The sequence below is a fragment of the Phocoena phocoena genome, chromosome 10, assembly GCF_963924675.1.
Source record: "Phocoena phocoena chromosome 10, mPhoPho1.1, whole genome shotgun sequence".
Lineage (NCBI taxonomy): Eukaryota > Metazoa > Chordata > Mammalia > Artiodactyla > Phocoenidae > Phocoena > Phocoena phocoena.
Window position 1 is genome coordinate 36,591,028 of NC_089228.1, and position 19,239 is coordinate 36,610,266.

Genomic DNA, 19,239 nt, shown 5'->3' on the forward strand with positions numbered 1-19,239 from the left:
GCAGTGCCTGCCCTGGGCTCCTGGCTTTCAGAGCCATCTGATCCCTGGCCAAGCCACTGGACCCCAAAATCACCAACACTGAATCCTGCCAGGGAGTGCCCACCCAGTGCTGGCCTGGGCCACAACAGAGCTTTGAAAGAAACGCTATCCGTTCATTTGACTCTTCGCTGGGTGGGCGCTCCAGGGACGTGCCAGGGAACTGTGTGCAGTGAGTCAAGGCATCCGAGAGCCTAGGCTCTGGGTTCGAGCTTGTACTGCTTCTTATCCTCTGAGCGACCTTGGAGACATCCCTTTGGCTCTCCAAGCCCTGGTGTGTTTATCTGTGATGAGCCTGCCATGTTTGTGGTCAGCATTGAAGGAGATGAATCTGCAGGAAGTGTTTGACCTGTGCCTGGCCCTAGATAGCTGCTCAGTAGGTGTTAGCTGTGGCACTGACCACCCTCATCAGGGAGATCAATGTGGCCCCATCACTACCAGGAGCGTAAGTGCATCTGGCAGCTCATAACACAGACTTGCATTGCAGCAATTCCAGTGAGAGCAAAGCGCCCTGACGAGAGGTGGCAGCCAGCACTGCGGGCATGCCCAATGGCCACCCCGACACTGACACCTACTTCAGAGTTCTCTGTCTGAATCTGCTGGGGTGGAAGAGCGGTCCTGCAGAAGGAACAGCCTGCCTGCAGGTCTGGAGGGGCCATGGGCACATCCAGGCAACAAGCAGAGCCCAGCACAGCTGACATGGGGCATGTAGGTGGTCGTGGCAGCTGGGCCGAGGCAGGACTTAAAGGTCCTCAGGCCCCTTCCCTCCTGGGCTCTGGGTGCAGACCCCCCCGTCTGTGCTGGCTCACGGCTAGAGGGGGAATGCAAGAGGGAGGCCGAGGACCCTTGGGTCTCTGACGGAGATGGAGCTGAAGTGACGTGGCGTCCCTTCCCTACCTCTGGATCTGAGGCTAAGTGCGAAAACCTCCTCAACTTTGTGTCCCATGGTCCACAGCGTGTCACAGCATCCCAGCTGGTACTGCACACCCTGGACCCACTGAAGGAAGGACACTTGAGGGGAAAGGTCAGGCATTGGTGACTAGGGGATGGTGGGACTATGCGCACATCATACAGACATTGCCGAGAGCCTCTAAGCCCTGGAGGAGGAGGCGTGTGCTGAGAGAGGGAGATGAGCAAAGACCTAGAAAACTTCTCCCACCTCAGAGCCGTCAGAAACTGCCAAGCCTGCCTCATGTTCTTCACAGCCTCATCAAGTGAGAGTTCAGGGGAGGTGGAATGAATTAGAACTTTATAGGATAAAATTGGAAATTAAGTCTGAGAAGGTAGTTAAAAATAGCCTCATTGGATCCAGAGGAGTATAACACTAGAAACATTTCCCGTCACTGTGTGTTAAGGGCATACATGGAAGGTTTTTGTTATGTGTTAGCAGTCAGGAGTCTGGTAGTAACTTTGTAAGAAACTGGCATCACAGGGAATAAGTGAAACCTTGGCCTGTGGCCGGGGTCACACCGCTCAGCCCCCTTTGCAAATCCAGACAGCACTGCCCCCCCACCAGCGGCCAAGCCCATCAACCAGTCGCCCGCTTTGCATTCCTGAAGGCCACAAAGTGTGGCGTGTTCCTGATGGAGTCAACATATTTTGAGGCAACTTGGGTTCCACAGATGAAGCCCCCAGTTGGGACCTTAGAGTGCAACCTGTTTTCAAAATGGTGTGGGGAGGCGTCTGCACGAATTTGCGTACTACCTCGGGCTTGGTCGCCAGTTGTTTTCCAGGCCCACGTCCCCTCCTGGAGTTGGGGCCCTAGCTGAGGTGTTTAGCTCCAGCCAAAGCCTCCCCTCCCGTTGGGACCAGCCTGGCTGCGGGCAGCCCCCTCTCTGGAGGCTCCCCTGAGGCCTAGAGCCGGGTGACCACCGCTGTCCTCCCCATGCGGGTAGCTCAGCTGGGGCTCTGCGCCTACTTGGCCTGTGGGTGTTGGCCTCAGATGCTTTCCCCTCAGTGGCGCTCCTCACCCTCCTGGCGTGCGCCTGTGCTCTGGAGGAGCAGAGGTGTCGTGGCCACCCCGACACTGACACCTACTTCAGAGTTCTCTGTCTGAATCATGCTGTTCTCCTCCGTCCCGCCCCATCACTGCCCCTTCCCTCCCCCACAAGGAAGTCTATTTCTAAGCGGCCTCCGAGAGGGACACTGCCTTCTAGGTCCTGTGGGCCTCCGTCCTGAAGAACATCCTTCAGGGAAGAAGCCCAGGGCTGCAGTGGGCAGTGGCCAGGATGTTTACTGAGCGAGTCACAGAGCCTCCAGTCCCAAGTGACAGAAGGCGCTCCGCTCTGGAGGTTCACTGTCCTCAGAGCCTGCCTTCCCACTCAGCAGGCTGGATGCGGCCCAATGATCGAACCCTCTCTGAAGGTGTGTGGCCCGTTTGGCACCCGTCTGAAGGCTAAGGACCCGGCCTCAGTCCTCATCCATAGCCGCTCTGTGCAAACCAGAGGCCCAGAGGTCAGGCGGCTGAGCAGGCCTGGGGGAAAATGTGGCTCAGAGCTTGTTTGGGTGCAAATCCTGGCTTTCCACTTCTAGCTCAGTGACCTTGGGCAAGTCACTTAACCTCTTCGTGCCTCAGTTTCCAGATCCGGGACACAGAGCTGATAATTGCGTCCACTTTACGGGCCTCTTGTGCGGATGGGATGTTTCAGCCTGTGTGAAGCTCTTTGAACGGTGCCCAGCAATGCCATGTTCTGCTGACGTGTTCAGTGCTGCTCCTGCTGCTGACCTTGTCACTCTTCAGGGCCTGGCTGGCATGGGTGCAGGGGGATCCTCACGACGGCACCAGAAACAGCTCCCCGGTTCCCCCTGCCTCCCTGCCCAGGAGAGCCATTCCCCCGCCCTCACAGCAGGTGTGGAGGGTTCCCTCCGTGCACACACGTTCACTGAGCCTTTTCTGTGTGTGGGGCCCTGAGCGAGACCCAATCCCAACCTTAGGAGGGCCCAGGACTGAATCTGCTGATGTCAGAGCCAGGCCTCCTAGGAGGAGCAGGCAACCAGGACCGTGGGAGACAGCTGGGCAGAGTGCGCCAGACGGGAGTCCCGTGGGCCAGGTGGAGAGGGCCACGAGTCCTTTGGCCTGGGCTAACAGAAGAAGCAGCGTAGGCATTTGCGCTCCTGGTGTGGCCACTGAGCAGGGCAGAGTCGGGCCAGACCCATGCTGAGGGTCTGTCATGGAGTAGGGACAGGGACACAGAGAGGTTGGGACCTGGGCCGGGGGTGGAGCTGTCAGGGCCCTTCTCCCAGGAGGTGAGTTCTGCAGCCGCCCTGGCTCAGGTTCGCGGCAGGAGGGAGGAAGCAGGTGAGGAAACGGGCAGGACAGCACAGCAGTCAGCCCCTGCGATGCCGCTGGGCTCCCGAGGGAGCGAGGCGCTTCCTTTAGCCCCCATGGAAAGCAGACTGCCCCAGGGACATGTGCGGCATCTGAATCCAGCCCTTTAACTCCCGAATTGGGGTTGTGTGGTTTTATTTTTTTAGGAATACCTTTTTAGTAGAGTGCATACATTGTTTTTCAAAAGTGTATTTATTCAGGGAGATAGGATGGGAGTACAAGGTACTCCCGCGACACCTCTGCTCCTCCAGAGCACAGTGCAAGGTACACAGCCCTTCGTGCATCTCATGCCCGGACAGGTTCACTCTTCGGGCTGCCCCGGGCTGTCGGGTCTCCCCACAGTGTTGTTTTAGATGGGAAGTCCTCAGAGTGTGGGGATCACATCCTCATCATAATTTTCCTCCTGATGTTTATCTGAGGCCTGCAACTTTCCAAGGGCTTTCCTCTGCAGCCCTGTGTTATCCTCCTGCCTGGTGCTCACAGGTCACCTCATGCCCGGTGCAGATAGGGTGTTGTGCCTAGATACGGCTTGTGCCTGGACCAGCTCTGGGGTTCACTCAGCCTGGGGCTTCTCCAGGATGCCAGGTGATCCTGAGCTCGACCTGCTGTAGGTCAGAGCTTCCCCAGCTTCCCTTGCTAACCATTGTGTAACCATTCCCTTGCTAACTGTGTAGTTAGGTATGGCTTCATTGAGAAGTTTATCTGCAAACCAAACTTGACCTTTCTGAAAGTTAAGGCCAGAAGCTCTTGCTCAGCCCTCTGTGATCACAGAGCTCAGCAGGCCCGGCCCCTGAGGTCACCAGCCAGAGAGCACACCCCCTTGCCCTGGCCCTTCTTTGTGTGAGGGAAACCCCCCCCCCTGCCCCTGTGAGGTTGCTGTTTAGGGCCTCACTGAGCTCCTCAGTACGCTGATCCCAGCTGGACCCTGTGTCCTGAGCAGCCAGGGTGTGTTTGGCCTTACACGTCCCTATCAGCTGTAGGGAACAGAGGTACCTCCCTTGGGTGTCAGGGCTGCTCTGCTCAGCCCAGTGAGCCACTGCCCATTAACCTGGGCGTACTTGCCCTCCTGGTATTGAGGGCCAACTCCACTGCTCATCACTTGGGTGACCTTGGGCAGGTGATGTTGCTCCCCAGAGCCTCAGCTTCCTCGCATGTAAAGTGGGGACAGCCAAGCCTGCTCGTGTCCTCTGAGCACTATGGTGAAGCTCTGGATTACCTGGGTGTGCTAGGTCGATGTTCTCCAAGGGTCAGTGTGGGAAAACACCAGTGTGGTCAGGTGACACAGGAGTGGACATTCCACGCATGTCTGTAACTGCTGGAGTCCCATGAATGCTTTTGAGCTGCCAGTGAGATCTAGTGGTCTGACTAGGCATTAGGATGAGAGGGAGACAAAGAGGAGGTCTTTCTCAACGTCCAGGAAGGCCCAGGAGGAGGGCCCAGGAGGTGACGAGAGGGACTGGGTGCCTGGGGACTGTTGAAAATCAGGGGTGGGTCGTGGGGCCCATTAGATGCGGTCCTTGAACCCAGACCCAGGCATTGGGGCCAGGATTGAAGCTCTTCAAAGATGTATATATATATCTTGTGACAGCCATCCTCTGAATTGAGTTACCGTAATGGTTGTGGGGGAAATAGATTTCCTAACGATAGGATTTAGGTTTTTCTTTGGGTGACTTTTTGGTTTTCAAAACCCCTCATGGGAATTCTCAAAAGCTACTAGGGCTGAGGTCACAAGTATGGGTGCTGGGAGCCGTGTGTGTGCCCCCCCTCTTCCTCTCGGGAGCCTGTCCTGGGCCCCACCTTCTCCCCTCCCCATCTGGGGAGAACACACACCTGTCCTGCCGCCACCCTGGTCACTGTCCTGCTGGGCCTGCCCCAGTCTTCTCTTCCTGAGATAGATGGCTCAATCCCAGAGGCCTGCAGGAGTCAGAGCAAAGCTCAGACCAGGAGTTAGAAGCCGCAGATGCTCTGGCACAGCCTTGCCTCTTCCTGAGAAAGCCATGGTTTCCTCCTCCACTGAGGGGAAACTTGAGGCCCTGCCCATCTGTCTGCCCTCTGGGGTGGGCAGCAGAGGTCGGCGTCTCAGGTGGGGCCGGGACTGCTCTTAGGGCCTTCTTTCCATAAGTCGCCCCTCCCCTCCACCCCTAGCCGGGCCCCTCCCCTTGTGGCCACTCCAAGAGGAGGGGCTCCACAGTGGACCCCTGCCAGGCCTGCCTGCTTGGTGATGGGCATTCAGAGGCCCTGACCTTTCCCCTGGTGTTCTTCTGGGGGTTCTGCCAAGTGATTTAGGGTCCCTCTCGCAGGTGCTGGGATGGTCACCAGTGAGCAGGGAGAGGCTGTTTTCACAGCCAGAGTCCCCTGGGAGCTCACCTCCCACCTTGGCTCCCTTCACTTCCTTCACCAGCTCCTGAGTGACAGAGGTTGGGTGGTGTCTGGAAGTTGCAGGGGCCCTGGGTCTTCCTCGAGGGCGAGGGTGTGGGCGTGGGGCGTGGCATGGCAATGTGGGCGGTACCCGGGAGCTAGGGAGGCTGCAGTGCGGGGCCTGGGCCCGGCAGGCGGCCGGTGGTTTCGCCTCAGAAGCCCACAGCAGTTATTTTTGACTCCGATTTCACGTCTTGCTGCTTTTTAAAAATACCAAGCCATGAAATTCCTGCTCCAACTGTGTTTTCTCATGGCAGCTGTGCTTGAGGCTGGCCACAGCAAGGCTGTGATGTCACACATTCAGGTTCCTGTGACTCACTGGGGGCCGATGGGCGCGGGGACCGGAACATGTGCGCCGTGGGAAGCAGCCGTGGGCAGGCCACCCAGCCCTGTGGTTTAAAGGTCCAGGTTGTTGCAGCGCTGCTGACCAGACTCAACAAGGATAAGGATTTTGGCCTGTTTGCTTTGGGGAGTTGGATAGAGTGACCCATTGCTTCAAGACACCCTGCCCCAGCCCCCCAAGTTCCTGGCAGTTTCCTATCTGATGGGCTGCTCGGGTGAGGCATCCCACACAGAGAAGGTGGGACCACTGGGCAGGCCCAGTGTGGGCTCTCGGGGTGCCTCTTTCCCGGATGGACCAGCTGTTGTTTGTGGAAAGAGACTCCAGACTTTAGAGCCGTTCTGCCATTTTCCCTGGGGGCGGGTACTCCCAGGTGTGCCCAGATGGAACTTGTCGGGATGATGTGCAGTGAAAGCACCTCCCTGCCCCCCGCAAGTAATCCCCTTTTGTGAGGTGTGTGCAGCCCTCCCGACGGCGCTCGCACACCCAGGCAGGACCGCAGGGGTGATTGTTGGCTGGTTTCCGCAAGAGCGGGCCCTCCCTCCACAGCAGCCTATCTCGCCACTTAGCCTTGACTGTGTATAATGTATAATCCCAAGTGGGTTTAGCCAGCCTCCTCTTTCTGGATATTTAAGGGCTGCCCTTGAGCCAGAGTCGACTTCAGGACAGCCGGACCTCCTACCACTTGGGGTTTGGAGACTTGTTTTTCCTCTGTTAAGAGCCTGCTTCCTGGGGACAAGGGACTGAAGACACTCTGTTAGACACTTGGGGTCTGACTCTAGCCAGTTGCAGAGGGGCTGGGCCCTGGCCCTTCCCCAGCCCTGTTGCTCATTTTGACAGTTCATCCAGAGGCTTCTCTGGCTTTGCAAATGCAGAGGCATGGGGAGTACCAAGTCAGGGCCAGTGTGCAGGCAGCAGTCAAAGACGGGGCGAGCTTGTGTTTATTATTGCGTGAGGGGCTGGATGGCAGCTCCGTACTCTATCCTGTCTGTGGTCGTGGCAGAAAGAACCCCCTCCCCAAAGAAGCTGCAGATGGAAGGCCCCTGCCCACCAGATGGGCTCGGGATGGCTGCGGTTACCTCTGGGGCCTGGGAACATTCACGGTCTTATGAGATTTCCCCTGTGAGGCCCAGAGCAGGCCTGGAGCTGGGGGCTGGGGAGCAGAAGCTGGAGCGGGAGATCTAGGAGAGCTAGACCCATGCAGGGACATCTCATTCAGACTGACTCTGGATGATTCTGAGAGGAGGGAGGAAGGGGACCCAGGCGATTTGCTCTCACTGCTCTGGGGACCCAAGGGCCCTCCAAAGAAGGGTCAAGCACAGGCCACAAGAAGGGGCCTACGAGTCTTCTGGTTGTGACAGGCAGCCTCAAACGGGCCTACATGGCTCTGAGATTAACCAAGCCCTAGCTGCCTCATGGCCACTTGGCGCCCTCCTGCATGAAGCGCCGTGAGAGCTGGGTCGGGAAAGACTGCAGTCGGGCCTGCCATTTCCCTCCGCCCGCTCTGCAGAGGACCCTTTCTGGGCCTGGACTGTTGGTACAGACCCTCACTGTACCCACGGTAGCCTCGGCTCTGTGGGAGGAGAAAAAACGGAAAGGAGCTTTGAACTCAGCAGAGCGTGGCATTTGGGGGAGCGATTCTGTTCCCCCCATTCTGATCTGGGCCTAGGTGGTAGCTCCAGAAAACCAGCCAAGATGAGAGGCTGGGTCTCCCACTGTGGCTCAGCAGGCACTCCACAGGGCAGGGGGAGCCTGTGAGCCTTCGTCCCTGAGGTGGGACTGTTGGACAGGGGCCACAGTCTGACTTGCCAGGCTGCACTGAGTTTTTCCGGGCCTCCAACAAGCTACCAAGCAGTCTCTGACTTGTGATGGTTGTGTTTTATCGAGTGCTGGCAAATTAACTATTTTATATGAATTGCTGAAAAAGTGAGCATCTGAAGAAAGGAGATACTGAAGGTGGTCAAGGCCAAGGTTCATGCCCCGCTGTCAGCCCTGTTTGGACTTACCCTGGAGCCAGAGTACAGCTGAGCAGTGACTGGCATCCTGCACCTTGGGGCCTGTCCCTGTCAGACACTTGCCTTCCCTGGTGGCGTGCCCATGGCTGGCAGAGAGATGAGCTTGAACCCAGGCCAGGGTCGGCATGGCGGGGACTGTGGCTCAGGTCTTCCTCCTGGTGTGGGTAGCACCCCACGGGGCCCCGCAGCATCCGGTTTTAATGGATGTTGGTGAGTGGCCCCACTTTTAATAGCTTCTCCTTTGGGGGTAAGCAGTAATATGGAAAAGCCTGCATTTATTTAAAAGGAGTTGCTATAAAGCCATAAGGAAAGTAAATTAGCCAAGATTCCTTAATGTCATAGCTAATCCACCAATAGAAAATAGTGTCCCATGCACTTCCCGAAGAGAGCTAATCCTCGTTAGAGGTGGGGGCTGGGGGATGCAGAAACGCCCAAGAAATCCTATATCCCTGAGACAATGTGAAGCAGAAACATGGACCTCTGGGCTCAAGGGACAAAAGCTCATTTGTGTTGTTGGCAGCAGACTGGGGGGTGACGAGAGGTGGTTAAAAAGACAGTTACTGAGCCCAGAGAGGTTGCGAGGAATTTCTGTAGAAACTTGTTTTTCTGTGCATCAGCTGTGTGTGATGCTGGACAAGTTAACATGCCAGACGTCAGCATGAGCGGGAATCTCCACTCCTCCCCCTCTAAAGTTTAGGCCCCGAAACTTTTAGTCCTCATCAAATCCGCATGAGGTGGGGAGGGGAGGAACTGGGCTGCTTCCTGGATTCCTACCCCACTTTGCGCACCCCTACTTCCTGCTGAGGCCAGGAGGCTTCCTCCCTCCCAAGGCCATCTGGCGGTGGCCCTTCGGGCTCCAGCCTGCCCACCCTCCACTCCCTCCTCTGCCAGCCCCTCAAGCCCACCAGGCCCAAGGCCCAAGCTGGGGGAAATGTTCCTCACCAGCCAGCCAGGCTCATCCCCAGAGTAGGGCTGCCCCAGGCCCGGGGGACCTGGACTGGCTGGTGCAGGACCGGCCTCCTCTGCGTTCCCATGGCACTCAGGGTCTGGCTTGTGTCCATCCAGCACTCATTGTGCACATGTGATGTGCCAGCAGCTGGGCCTGGGAGCAGGAAGACAGTGGTGAGCGAGAATAGACAGAAACCCCTGTCCTCGTGGGGCTGGCACCCTGATGGCTGTCAGCAGGCCGCTCGAGGGCCAGCGTTCACAACTCTGACTCGAAGGCCCCTGTACCACAGACCTTCAGGCGCTGGGCCGAGGCTGGGGCTGAGAGGCAGAGCCTTTGGTGGTAGGAAGAGCTGGGCCCAGACCAGCAACCCCAGGGAGATGGGCTGGCCCCTCCGGCCCCCACTCACCCCTGACATGTGGCAACGGGCTGGCCAGGGCACCATCAGCAAGCCAGGGCCCTGCGTGTGTGTACACACACGTGCACGAACACCGAGAGCCAGAGCCAGAGCTGCCAGGAGACAAGGCAGAGCCAGGCAGGCGCTGAGCCCAGCAGCCCCACTTTGTTTTGATAGCTCACAAGACCCCACAGCAAAGAGATTCCCCTTTTGTTGCATCTGTTTTAGATCTTTAGAATCTGAGTGAAGTCAAAACCCTTCTACAAGGGAGATTAATTCCACACTGTTCCATCTTTGCAGTGAAACCATAGGAAAGTTAGACATTCTGTGTGGCACTGTCGAGACAGGGGCGTTGAGCCAATGGCCAGCCCCTGGATGTTTCCCACAGCCTGGCACAAGTGCCCCCAGCGGCATGGCTGGGTGACTGTGCCCTCGCCCTGAGGCCCAGGGCACCTGGGACCCCCTACCCCGCAGGAATCTGACTCCTGTGTTGGGGGAAGGGGGCTGGGGTGCCCCAGCCCCTCTGGGGAGACCGCCTGGAGGAGCCAGAATCAACCATAAGCCTGGAAATGATTAAAAGGAACTTTCCGTCACAGGAGAACTTTAAGAAGCAGCCAGACCACCACGTGCCCTGATGGCTCAGGCCCTACGAGGCCTGACCACAGGCCACCTTCTTTGGAGCCTCATCAAGCCCCACCTGTGCCTAGGGCCGCCCCCTCAAACAGCCCAGAGCTTAGCCATGGCCCCTGTGAGCTGGGGGAGCCATGTTGCCCACGGTGCATCCCTGCCCAGAGCATGTGCCATGTAAATAGTAGCTATTAATAAAGTGTTGGGTTGGCCAAACAGTTCGTTTGGGTTTTTCCATAAGATGTTATGGAAAAACCCGAACGAACTTTTTTTTTCGCCAACCCTATTACGATGGCTCTACAAGAGGTGCGTTGCACAGATGAGGAATCTGAACCCCTGGTCAGGTAACTTGCCCAAGACCACTCAGCAAGTTAGTGATCAAGTTCAGATTTGAGCCCAGGCAGTACAGCTCCAGAGCCTGTGCTCTTACCACCTGGGACAAAGGTGGGGACCAGGAGTCACTCTGACAGCATTTTCTAAGGCCCACACCTGTGTTACAGCCATGACGTGGTGAGAGAGGAGGAGGGCAGGGACCCGAGCACGGGGGGGTGGGGAGGGGGGGGATGAGGGGGACTTCTTGGGGGAGCAGGGCCAGAGTGGGGCTTCGAGTAGGTGGGCTTTGGGCAGGGAGAGCAGTAGTGACGGGCAACGCAGGCCTTGAGTGCCATGTGAATGCCACATCCAGGAGTCTGGCCTTTCTTCCTGAGCTCTTGAACAGAAAAGGAATATAGCAGAAGCAGCATGGAGGGCAAGGAGGTGAGGAGTCACCAGGAAGCTGAGGCAAAAGGATGGGGACTGAGAAGAGGCAGTCACCAAGTGGGACATGCCTGGGGTCCTCAGCACTCACTGTATATTGGGGGCCCTGGGGTCCCGGGTCAGGCGAGGAGACTCCTTGGGCAGAGCCCTGATGCGACTACCATGCCCAGCCCAACACAGCAGCCAGAGGGGGCTTGGACATTCCCTGCACCCTCGTCAGCCCTTCCTGCGGCCTCCCCGACCCGCTCCAGTGCCCTTCCATGCTCACCATTCCCACTGCCCTCCCCCGGCCTTCTCCCAGGTGCTGCCTCTGCCCTACATGCGTCGCTTCTTTCAGCCTGACCTTCTCCCCACGCTGTAGTAGGTGTGTGCTTGTGTGGCACTCCTACCCCCAACCATTTCAGCCCTCTTGCCCCACTGCCCCCTTTGCCCCATTCGGACACTGAGGTCCCAGTCTCCTGGCTTCCTGAGACTGCCATCCCAGAGCAGTTTTAGTTCCCCCTTGCCACAAGGCAGAGTGCTAGAGGGGGCACGTGGCTGGATGTCAGCTCTCTGCTTCCATCGTCAGTTTGTTTCTGGCCCAGCCACCCTGTTCACCTCTGTGCAACCTGTCTTCCATGTTCCAGGGAGGCCCAGGAGGGCCTTTCAACCATAGAAACCAATACCACTCACCTAAGAGGGGCCCCATGCACCCTGTGGGGCTCTGCTTAGAGCAGAAAGTGGCCATGGAAGTGCCCTGGCTGGGGGAGTGGGGTCTGCTGGGAAGAAGGGTTGCCTGCAGAGCTGGACAGCGTTGGGGAGTGTGGTGGGAGGGCCTGGAGTGAGTGAGGCCTGCACACGTGGCAGCATTTCATAAGGAACTAGCCCAAGAGCTGAGAAATGTGGAGAGAACGGCTGGCTGGTCACCCTCATTCTTTTCCCTTCCTCCAAAATGTTTTTCACTATCAATCGTGGCAGCTTTGCCAAAAGCCCTCCCAGATAGGACTGGTACTGCATCCCATCAGTGCCTGGAAGCCCCTCAGAGCCAGAGTCTCTCGTTGCTGCATGTGATGGGCACCTGACAAGTGTGAGAGTGGATGATGATGTCAGGAGGGCTCGTGAGGGTTCTGTGGCCCCTCAGAGCTTTGTAGAAGTTATGGCTCCAGTTTTCCTGCTACATTTGCACACCAGTATGTGCAAGAGACCTTCAATAAAGGTGGTGGCAGCAGTGGCTCTGGAAGGAGGAGCAGCTGCTGGAAGGGGCGTGGCTCCGGGGGTGCGCTTTGGTCCGTTTCTGAAGTGCCAGTTCACTCCCTCTGGATTCACCACCTGTTGTGAAACTAGGTAGCCATGATCCGTTCCCAGACTGAGCCCCTTCTCCCAGAGTCCACTCTGGATCCAGTGCTTGGAAAAGTGGCCACGGGCATGCAGGAGCACCATCCTCCCTGGCTGTCCCTGCTCAGATTTGTGAATCTGGTGAGGCAGTGCTAGGGAGTGGAGGCGTCCCATTCCTGTCCCTTTTTGGGTAAGGGCCCTGGGACCCCTCCTCCACCTTCCTTGTGACCGCCATACTCTCTTCCCTGTTTAATCACTCCAAACCAACCACACTGGACTCCTGACAGTGCCAAGAGTGTGCTGTGTTCTTCTCTGTCTCAGGGCCTTTGCACCTTGTGCTTGGAACACACTTTCTTTGGCCTGTCCTGTGCTATCTCCTCACAGAGGCCTTCTGGGCCTCCTGTCAGGGTTGGAACCCTCCTTCCCAGGTTTGCTGGCCCCAGAGCACGTGAGCCGAGTCAGGGGCCTGGACTCCACGCGGAGCTCAGTCCCTGTGGGCCAGACCGACACATCCTGCTGCTTTTCTCTTTGCCTTCTCCCTAAACACAAAGTGAAAAGGGGATGAAAAGGAGACAGAAATGAGTACTCGTGGGGAAAGAGCTGAGGAAAAATGGAGGACAAGCCCACCTCAAGAGGAAACCAGGCTGAGGAGAAAAAAGAGGTTGGCAGGGCTGAAAGAAGGGGAGGACACACCGTGAGGAAGTGGGGGCCTGGGAAGTGGGCGGTCAACAGGAGAAAGCGGGGGCAAAGGAAGGGCCCACAGAGCCCAGGGAGAGCATGTGGGCCTGAAAGAACTGTGCGCTGCTCCACAAGGCTGTGGGCAACTTGCACCGCCCCCCTTCTGCTCTGTTCCACCCCTTCTGAGGGTGGGGGATTTGTTCTCCCGGGGAGCCCTGGACTCCCACCGCCTCCGTGCATTGCCCGCAGAACTCTTCCCTGGACCCGCGTGGAGCCCATGGGAGTATCGCGGCCTGGCCCCTTGTGGCTGTAGAGTCAGGCGGAGGCCCCGCGGACCCACTTTGCCTTTTCCGAGCATCACAGATGCGTGAGGCCCCGTCACAGGACTCAGGGGTGGAGGCACTCCCCTTGGCCACCTCGGAGGCCAGTGGAGATACACAAACCCAGGCTCTGTCCCACGCAGGCCACTTTGGGCCCCGTGGGGTGCAGACACCTGATGACTCGATGCCAGTAGAGAAAAGGCATCTGAGGCAGCGAAGTTTGGACCCGTGGCTCTGTCAAAATGTCCCCAGTGCTGTGTTCCCTCCCACTTGGAGTTGGGGGCCCCAGGTACCAGACTTATCGCTGAGGACAGGCATTTTGGTGCAACTTCTCTGAGCAGCACTACAATTCAGAGGGGACTAAAAATAGAAGCCTGTCACTTTAAAATTTATTTTTACACCACTCAGAAGGCCCTTCAGGATGTTTCATAAAACGTCTTACACTGTCGAACTGTGAGTGAGAGAAGCCTCTCGCCCTGTTAATGTTGCCCCAATAGGAGACAGATCACAGTGTCTTCTCCCCACTCGGCAGGAAAGTCAGGATCTGAATGAGATGACCTTGCTGAGCCTCCCAGGGGGATTTTCCTCGGAGAGCTCCAGTGGCGAGTCATGCTGGGAATCCCGCCCCCTAGCCCGGGCTGGCCTCTTCCATGCTCTTGGGTTTGTTCCCCAATGCCTCCAGCATCCTCCTCCCTATTGGGTCCCTGGGTTGGGCCGTCCCTCCATCAGTGCCCATTGAGGGGCCAGGCTGCTTTCCAGGGGGTTTCAGCAGCATCACTGACATGGTCCTGGTGAGCCCTGGCCGGAGCCCCCAGTTCACCTGCACTGGATTCTCCTCTCCAGTATCCAGGGGCTTGTGGATTCACTGCCCTCTCCCTCTCCCTGTCTTCCCCCAGCCCCCTCTCCCCCTCTTAATGAGGATGATCTGAGAAATCCAGAATAACCAGGCTTTTTCCGACACTGCCTCATGCCTGCCTGACCCTCCCATCCCTCTCAGAGGGGCCTCAGCCTGTCTAGTGTGGTGCCCATCCTTGGCCTCTCCTGCGGGGCCCATCCTCAGCCTGTGTTCTCGGCCTCAGGAGCGTGTTCTCTCTTGTCCCCCATCTGACTCACCACCAGATGGTGGTGGTTCATACCTCATGGATATCTCTGATTTTGTCCACTTTGCTCCTTAGCCCTCTCCCCTAGTCCAAGCCACCATCATCCCCTCTCATTCTCTTTTGCCTCCATCATGCCTAGTCACAGCCACACAGCCATGCCCCGGGCCATCCCCATGGAGCAGTCAGGGGTCTCATCCCCGCTTGGCCTTGAACCCCCAGCACCTTCCTGCTGCTCTGCGGCTGAAGATGAGGCCGCCAGGCATGGCCTGCAGGGCCCGGCCCCATCTCCTGCCTCCTCCGAGGCCCCTCTCCTGCTCGTTGCCTTCCCTCCCACCTCGGGCCTTCCTGCCCCTCTCTCCTGGTGAGCTCCTCCTCAGTCTTAGCTCACTCCCTTCCTAGGGCCACCTCCCCTGGCTCTGACCAAGCAGCGCCTTCCATCTTCCCAGCGCACCCCGCTGGTCTGCGCAGCTGCTTAGTGCTTGCCTCTTCAACCCGCTGCGCACCCTGCGGGCCCAGCTGAGTCTGCCTGCTCTGGGCCGTTGTCACCCCGGGCCTGGCACAGGCCAGTACGGCGCGGTGCCTGGGGAGGATCTGAGTGAGTGAAGAGTCTAGGGCCAAGGTTGGCAAACTTTTTCTTAATATTCTAGGCTCTGGGGGCCATAAGAGTCTGTCACAACTACTCAACCTGCCACTGTAGCCAGGAAGCAGCCATAGACAATATGTAAGCAAATGGGCACAGCAATAAAACCTTATTTACAAGAACAGACAGCAGGCTGAGTGTGCCAACCCTTGGTCTAGAGAAACAACAGAATTCATTCAACAGCGAAAGGAGTGTTTCTAAGGAAACGATTTTCCATGAGAAAGGGCTGTGGCTTCCTGGAAATCGCTGGTAACAGCAGGAGAAGGTGGTTCTGAAACAAGCCCCCACCTGACCCTCAGACAGGTGTGACTTTGAAGGTGACAATTATGGATCCCCTATGACCTTGCCCCAAGAGGCTCCCGTGTGGCTTGCAGGTGAAGGCCATGACCCTGGGAGGCAGACAGTGTTGGGCGAGGGGTAACAGTGTCCAGGCGTGGAGTCTGAATTCTGCTTCCTGTTGCTCCCATTCAGGGAGGGAGGTGCCTTGTTTGAAGTCAAGCCCAGTCTTGGGAGGGGTGGGGCGCCAGCAGTGACGGGGCGAGTACCAGACCATGTCTGGGGGCTGATCTCTTACGCTGTAGCAGCATAAGCGCCCCAGTGAGAGAAGACATCTGAAATTAAGGTGTTAGGGTCGTTTCTCATTGCATATCTATTAAAAGGTTATTGTCGGTATGTCCCTTTTAACCCTATAATATTGCCTTTTCATAGCTGTGACTTCTGTGATAATTCCAAACCTAAATGTTTAGCCAGATAAGAGACTCTACTTCATGGGCATTGGAGGTGTCTGAGACCTGGGAACTGCCTTGGAGGGTGGCCTGATGGTGTGAGGGCGCTGCTGGGTGACCCTGAGGGATGGCCCTTCCAACCGCTCCTGCTCATTTAATCCAGAGCCACCAGACCAAGTGGCTTGGACAGGACAGAAGGTGGCTGCCGCTGCGTGAGCACAGAGGCCCAGGAGCATGTTCTCAGGCTGCTTGAGCCTGGCCATAGGGTGGGGGACAAGCAGGTCTGCTGGGTCATAGGGCCAGTAGCCCTCGGGTGATGCCAGAGCTAGCGGTGGGGGTGGGGGTGGGGGCGAGGGAAGGAGTAGGTTAGGCCTCTCCTTATATGTGGTGGATGGGGACAGAGCAAAGGTACACAGTTCCCGGTGCCTTAGCCAGCACTCTGAAGCCAGGCCACCAGGATTCACAGTCCAGGTTTGTCATTTATAAGCTGTGTGACTTTTGGCAAGTTAGTATCACTTGGTTGGTGCCTTGAGTTTCCTCATCGGAAAAAATGGGGGTGATACAGGCTCCCACCCTGAGGGGTCATTGTATGGAATAGAATGCTTGGCATACTGTGAGCACTCCGTGAGTGTCAGCTGTCGAGCAGCCCCTGGAGCAGAGTGTGTCAGGAATCAGAATGGCCCCCCAGAACCCAGTCCTGGGTCTTCCCTCGAGTCTGGGCTTCACACCCAATTACAAAGGGGACCTCGTGTCTGGATGGCACAGGGCCAGGGAGAGGGCATGAGCTGCCTGTTTTCTCCAAGGTCAACAGACAGGAGGGCCCTCTCTGTGGAAGAGTTTGGACCCCAGAATGAAGGAGTTCCAGCTAATGGCCGTCTTTCCCAGACGCGTTGCCCAGACAGATCTGCCCAGCAGCCAGAACCCTAGACTCCTCAGCCCCTTCTCCAGTTTCCCTTCGCCCTACTTAAAATTAAGTCAGAGGCCCTCGGACACCCATGTCAGGCAGGGCCATTTCCTTTTTTGACACCTGCCACTACACCCAGCTTTCAACCCCTTGGGGACTTTGTGAGAGGCTGGGACCAGGTCATTCACCCTTGAATAAAAGGAAAGCATGGTGACTGGGCTGGGAGCATGGACTTAGAGGGACTGCAGAGGTGTCTGCCTTTCCAGTGCTTCTCCTCACCTTCCAGGGCAGGCGGGCCTTGTCTCCGGGCCTGGGGAGCATGGGCACCATGTAGCAGGACGAGAATTCCCAGGGCTGGGCCAGAGTGCGAGGTGGGGTGAGCCACGAGCAGCCTGCTTGGTGTGGCCCCGAGCCTCAGGAGGGCACGGCTGCAGGCTCTGCTCTGCCCTCTGGGTGCTGAGGCAGCACATACTCATGGAGGCTTGCTGTGTCCCTGACACTTGGTTGTGGGGATATTGCTCTGAACCAACAGGTAAAGGTCACACTGCAAACACAGCCACATGACATGGCCTGGAATCGGTCCCTGCTAGCGATGCTGCTCCCTCCTCGCATGGGGCCCCAGCAGGTGGGGAAGCACGGTGGCGGTGGCGCGCGCTGTGGTGGCCTGGCTGACTCCCTGCAGGTGGCCGGCCTGCCTGCCCTCTCGCTGTGTGCATCGCCAGCCCTGAGCGTGCGTGTCTGACCTCTGCTACTTGGCTTCCCCGATCGGAGCCTTTTCATCAGTGGGGAAGCCCTTTCCTGGTGGAGGGAAGGCATATCAGCAAATCGGAGATCAGGGTTTCCAGGCTTCACTTTATCAGGAGGGATAACCGTTTCCCATGAAAATGAGGTCCCATGCTTTAGTGGAATGGGATTATTAAGACAAATTTGTGAAGCAGAGACTGTGTTCTAATGCACAGGAATCCAAAGTGTCCATCCTCCTCTCCCTGGCCCATCCTTCCAGCTCAAAAGGGGTTTGGACGGGATCATATGTGACGGGGAAGAGCTGGGTGGACTTAATCTCTGGATGGTGGCTGCCACTGAGCATCTTGGCAGAGTAGGCTGGGGGCGCAGGGAGTAGGGAAAGTGGACACCAAACACAGAGATGACGTGACTCTTCCAGAAGCTTGCCTGGGAAAGGGGAGAAGCTGCAGGTTTGAGAAGGGTGGACTTTTTTTCAGCCTGTTTGTCTCTAACGTGCTATGAAGCATCCCCTCATAGCTCCCAAAGGAAGGACCCCCAACACCCTCCCTCCATTCAGGGGGCTGGAGGTGAAATAAGCGATGCTTTTCTGTTCAAAGAAATTTAACATCATCAGATTTAATGCCATATTTCTACCGAGCTGAAGTATGGGGCCCCCCATGGAACTAAGTAGAGGCCTCGTGAAATGCGTGGCACCCCTGGTATTGACATTGGCCCAGCACCCACTGCCTCCACATTTGGAAATTCTGTCCCTGTGAAGAAAAAAAAATTTTTAAGTGTGTGTGTGTGTGTGTGTGTGTGTGTGTGTGTGTGTGTGTGTGTGTTGGGAGGGGGATGGTGCTGGGCAGAAGAGGAAAAGCTGGCTGGCTCCCCCACTGGGGCCTGGAGTCCAGAGCCATCGGAAAAAGTCTGGATGAGGAATGATTTTGGAGCTTGGCTCAGTGTGAGTTTTGCAGCAGCCAGTGGAAACTTCCAGGAATGCTGCTCTGGGCCAGCCGGGGGCTGTTTCCGCCGCCACTTTTATGAGCTGCAGACCCCCTCCATGGCTGACCGGCCAGCAGAGGGGAATGTGACCGTCTCTTTCAGCTCAGCTCTACCTCTCAGGGTGCAGTTCATATTCCACAGGCAGTAACTTTTCAGGCTCTGTCCTGTGCCCCAGGGCTCAGAGCCTTTGCATCCCAGCCAACTCATCTAGAAGGGGCCAGCCGCCAGGAGGAGCAGCCTCCATGAGCGGCTGACATCCATGCGGGATGCTGCAAAAATTTATAGCAGTCTTAGAGGGGAAACTCCCTCCCAAAATGTTTCAATGTTTTATTAAATATGTGAAAGGAAAGTTTCCTTTCTACTGGACCAAGGCCCAGAGCCTCCATGGAGCCTCAGGGAAGGTGGCAAAACCTCTTGGGAAAGCCCACAAATGAGTAAAATTAATAGAAAGTTTTGTTTCTTAATCTGACCCCTTTCTGATGCCGGTAGGCTGCATGGCACAGGAGCCAAGCCTGCTTCATTCACAGTGGACTTGCCCAGGGCCTGGTGTGGGCCTGGACACCACTGCCCCTCTGTCAACACTCTGTCCAAAGCCAGAGGAAGGGGGCAGCTTTCTGCAGCCTTGTCTGGAAGCCAGGTTCACAGGCCAGCTGTCATGTTGGGTATGCAGGAGAGGCCAGGGAGCAAAGGCTCTGCCTCTGGAAGTCAACATGACAGATTGTCATGGTGGACAACATGGGCACCATGCTGTCACCTCTCAGTCTCCGGGACTGCTGTGAGCTCGGCATTATCCTTCCCATTACAGAGGAGAAAATGGGCTCAAAGCTGGGGAATTAGGGCCTAACCCCCAAACAGCACATTCCTGCAATGGTCCTCAGTGGACTCGGACAGGCAGAGGCCCTCCTGGGCTCAAGGGCCTGGGAAGCCTCTCCAGGTGTAGAGATAAAGGGCCTGAGGTGTGGGCAGGACC

At 57.1% G+C, this 19,239-nt stretch overlaps 1 protein-coding gene across 2 annotated transcripts in view; it reads left to right on the top strand.

Moving 5' to 3' along the window:
- The window catches only part of POC1A (POC1 centriolar protein A), a 75,965-nt gene that overhangs the window by 56,091 nt on the left and 635 nt on the right, over positions 1–19,239 (top strand). The gene's annotated exons all lie outside the window — the stretch shown is intronic.